Source organism: Oratosquilla oratoria, chromosome 19 (genome assembly GCF_046742065.1).
Source record: "Oratosquilla oratoria isolate Oo_2021 chromosome 19, ASM4674206v1, whole genome shotgun sequence".
In the NCBI taxonomy this organism is placed as follows: Eukaryota; Metazoa; Arthropoda; class Malacostraca; order Stomatopoda; family Squillidae; genus Oratosquilla; species Oratosquilla oratoria.
Window position 1 is genome coordinate 33061094 of NC_134795.1, and position 5000 is coordinate 33066093.

At 39.1% G+C, this 5000-nt stretch overlaps 1 protein-coding gene across 11 annotated transcripts in view; it reads left to right on the forward strand.

Moving 5' to 3' along the window:
• The window catches only part of LOC143035824 (uncharacterized), a 125402-nt gene that overhangs the window by 62321 nt on the left and 58081 nt on the right, over positions 1-5000 (forward strand). The window lies entirely within an intron of this gene.

Consider the following 5000-nt stretch of genomic DNA (forward strand, 5'->3'; position numbering starts at 1 on the left):
CGATGGAATGCAGAGCTGCAGTGTCTGTTGGCAGCCACCGGGGAAGGGGGGTGGGGGAGGACAACAATGGGATTTGTTGGTAGTGGGGGCACGTTTCATGGAGCTTAGAGTCCAGGAATTACAACACTTGTGGATGATTCAACTGTGTCATGAGGCAAGACATCCCTCTTCATCTACAGATTTCTTAACAAGCATTATTACACAGTAGCGCCGCCTCTTCCCCCCCCCCGGTGAATAAAATCGCCTTGTGACAGCCAGAACAGAACCTATGAAGGGTGTCGCTCTTTTGAAGGGGTTTAAAAGTATCCTTGGGATTAAGCAAAGATGAGCGTTCTCGAACATGCAAGCCTCGTAGAAGGTTGCAGGAATAGCGTGGCAGAATTTGCAGCGGGGGGGGTGGATAAAATCTGAGAAAGCACGGTCATCAGTAGTGACTCCAGGTGATGATGGTGATGATGAACACAAGAGGTGGGGGGGGGGAGGCTGGCCAAAATATCGACTCGTACTGAAGTATCCTGGTTTGAATTTCTGTTTGTGTATATATATATATATATATATATATATATATATATGCAGAAGAAATCACTTGAACGCGTGATTCTAGTATGCAGAAAAAACAAGGAAAATAACAGAAATGAGGCCGAGTGCATTCGTCTATTAAGACATTTTCAAGGTACCTTCAAAATGTCTGAATAGACGAAAGCGCTCGGTCTCATTTCTGTTATTTTCATAGTGGTTTTTCTGCATGTATATACATGTGTATATAAATTTGTATGAATGTATATATGTACAAATTATATGTAAAGTGGTCATGTTGGGTATATATGTACGTGTGTGTATATATATATATATATATGTATATATATATGTATATGTATGTATATATGTATATGTATATATATGTATATGTATAATATATATGTATATATATGTACATGTATATACATATATATATATATATGTATATATATATGTATATATATGTATGTATATATATGTATATATATAATGTATATATATATGTATATATATAATGTATATATATATGTATATATATATATATATATATATATATATATATATATATATGTATGTATGTATGTATGTATATATGTATATGTATGTATGTATATATATATGTATATATATATATGTATATATATATATATATATGTGTATATATATATATGTATATATATATATGTATATATATGTATGTATATATATGTATGTATATATGTATATATGGATATATATGTATATATATATATATATATATATATATATATATATATATATATATATATATAAGGAAATTGGCAGCAGCGGTGGCTGTGTTAAGCTTTTACTGCCTCTTTTCTTTTCCTCTTATTATTTATAAGTGAAAAAAGAAAAGCTTTCAGTGTTAGCTTAATAACAGCAGTCATTGTTGACTTCCCGAAATCATGTGTACAATGACCCCCCCTTTTTTTTTAGAGAGAGAGAGAGATAGAAAGGTCTCTGCGTTAGGCTTCGAAATAGATAAATGAATAGATAAATAAATACATAAATAACACCGCACATTGAATGTTGTCTTGAAGAGGACCTTCGGAGAATCATGGGGTATCGCCGCAATGACTTATCAAACTTTAGACTGTACTGTGAGACTCGGCCTAGGACAGTTACCTTCAGCATAATTCGTGAACTTCACCTCCGGCTATATGGGCATTTGGCACGTTGCCCTGATGGTGATCCTATTCAGCGTTGTCTCCACACGAGACAACCGTCGATGGATGAGCCGAAGGAAAAGGACGCCCACAGAATTCATGACTGGGGCAAATTAATCGACCCTGTCTAGAGTTGTTTGGGACGGGAAGGAAGGAAGGGTGTCTGTATGGGAGCTTGCTCGGGGAGACCGTGGTTGGGACTGATGCCGGCGTGTAAGTGAAGCAACGCGCTCCCTGGCCTATGGCCCTAATTGATGATGAGGATGAAGATTTTATCATAGTTGAGGAGAGAACTTGGAATTACATAGATAGATAAATGATTAAATGAATAAATAGATTTAAAAAGTGGCACTCTGTGGCACTCTGGATTGGCTACAGCGGACCTGTACCCACGCCCAACGCCTCAGCAAGACGAGGAGGAGGAGGAGGAGGAGGATGCGGATGCGGATGCGGATCGTCCGCGGCCCGGCGGGATCGACCGCCCCCAGGTCAACTTCAGTCCGAACAAGACCAGTGGCCTTCCCTGGCCTTCCCGGGTCCCTCGGCAGAGGTGTCACATATGTACATAGAGGGGGAGAGAGGAAAGAGACCTGGAAACGCCAAGCAGGAGGACCAAAATGTGTTGATGTTCTTGTGGTGAAGAACGTACACCAGAAGGCTCGTACCTCCGACCGAAAGTGTTATCCCTGTCCTAGGCTCTCGCACAGCCAGGGCAAGATACTATCATCGGTAGATTTATGTTGGGGTGTGGTGTGGGGGGGCAGAACCCGAAATGGCCCGTTGGGAATCGATCTCGGCCTGTGTTTTTGTATTATAATTTGGTTTTAAGTAAGCGTAGCGGAAAAAGATGAACGGGGGGATGGAGGTAGAAATGAAAAAATCGTGAGAGAAGGGTGTAAAAACACTGGGAACAAGCGGAATAAAAGACAAGAGGGAGCAAACAATTGAACTGACAACACTTAGACTTAAAAACCATGGGATTTATTTATTTATTTTAAGTGAATAACTACAATGAAGAATTCTAAAGAGATAAAATGCAAATTAAGGTGGCCATGAGAGAGAGAGAGAGAGAGAGGGAGAGAGAGATAAAGAGAGCGGGAGAGAGATAGAGAGAGCGAACAAACACTTAATCCCGACTCGTTCACTCGAGGTTCAAGGTCAACTGGTGGTCGTCCTCGACTGAGGGTGATCATGGGCTTCGATGAGGAGACAATCCCCTCCGACGTCCGTCCTACAGAAGCAACTCGTTGCCTCGAGTTTCATTGACCTGCGATCCCACAGTAGCAGGCAACGGTCCTGGAGTCGTCACATTGGGAAGAAACGTTAGATTGTTGTCTTGAGTTTTATTAGTTTGGATCCGTTTCTAGGTCACCTGCTGCTAGGACGAGGAGGAGGAGAAGGAGAAGGAGGGTAGAGCAGTCTTTTATTCATGTTATACAACTATAGTCAGCGCAAGGAGAAATGACCGATAAGGCGGGGCTAGGAGATTTCCCGGTGTTGCCACATATGGGCATCCATGGCGAGAACGTGCGTATGGATGCAATGTTTTCTGAATGCAGTGTGAGGGGGGCGGGGCCAGAGATTAGATGTAGCGGCAACGTCGCTCTCTCATGCACATATGCCATATCTAGACTTTAAGAAACGAAACCTTTGTATAGAAAACATTGCTTTGATTTTTACCTCAGTGGTGGTGTGTGACAAAAAATTATAATATAATCATATGAGGCAACATTATAAAATTATAAAGTAGAATTTTAAAATAAAATAAAATTATAAAATAATTATATGTGGCACCACAGGGGAACTCCCAGTGCTCCGCCCTAACGGTCAGATCTCAGTGCAACGGGTATAGTGACTGATTCACCCAGTCTTCCTAAACAGGCATTCCAATGTCGAAAGAGCCTTACTGTGTAAAACACCACCTGACCAAGTGCTTCCTAAACATAGGATGATGCAATACCGAGTGTCGAGGATCGATAGCGTTGGGCGATGCTATGAAATGTAGTAGCCATCAAAACCCTTCTGTGGGATTCAGGTGTGTGCATCCACAAAGGCTACTCTGTCCTTACAAATGTGCAAGTGTACAAAATCATTAACCCCATTAACCTTAGCAGTCTTAACACAGGTACATATGCTTGTGTGTGTATGTATATATATATATATATATATATATATTTATATATATATATATATATATATATATATATATATATATATATACATTGGTGAAGCGTGGCAGGAGCTTCTCTCTAAGGTAGATCCTGTTAAAAACAACGGCAAAAGAGTTAGTAATTAACTTTTTTCGTGAGCTCTCAAGCTTTCGAAAAATAGATTTCCAAGACTCGTAGGAAACGCAAAGTTTATAATTTTCAAAACACAACAAACAAAATACTTGTATTTTGTTAGGTATGTTTATATTTTTGTGATCATTATAATCTTTGTGTTTTCTATGAGTCTTGGGAATTTGATATATTTCTTCTCCCATACTTGAAATATACTTTTCCTTCGAAAGCTTGAGAGCTCACGAAACAAGTTTATTACCAACTCTTGCCGTCGTTTTTAACAGGATATTATATATATATATATATATATATATATATATATATGTGTGTGTGTGTGTGACCGGTTTCGCTCTGAAGAATATATATATATATATATATATATATATATATATATATAATATACAGTATATATATACACGCGCACACACACACACACACACACACACACGTCGGATTGACGGCGAAGATTGGAACTCCGGAAAAAACGCAATTTTCGTGGATTTCAGCGACGAGGGAGTACCTGTGTTGTATTAGTAGGGAAGGGGAAAGCTCGTGGTGTAGTGGGCAGGTGAAGAAAAAGGAAAAGGGGGAGGCATTATTGAGGAAAATGGAAGAAAATGAGGAAGGTGAGGAACGGGGATTGGAAGTCAGGAGTGTAAACAAAAGGTGTGCAGACGACACAGCCGAGGTCGAACAGGTGAACAAAAGTATTAAGAGCAGGAATATAGATAAGAACAACTCAATGGAAAGAGGAGATTTAATGATGGAGGAGATGACAACCTCCCCCGACTAGTAAGTGTAGAGGAGAGACTAACAAAAATAAACGAAGCATGGGAGATTAGGTTTAGCCAACTCGTTGATAAACTGGAAGAACTAAAGAAGGAAAATCAAAACCCAACTAATGAAATAGAAGAATTAAAAAAACAATTAAGAGAAGTAAAAGATGAGTGAAGAATTAAAGAGGAATAATAAAGAGAATAAAGAGACCATAGCAAAAGAGGTAAGTGGTTGG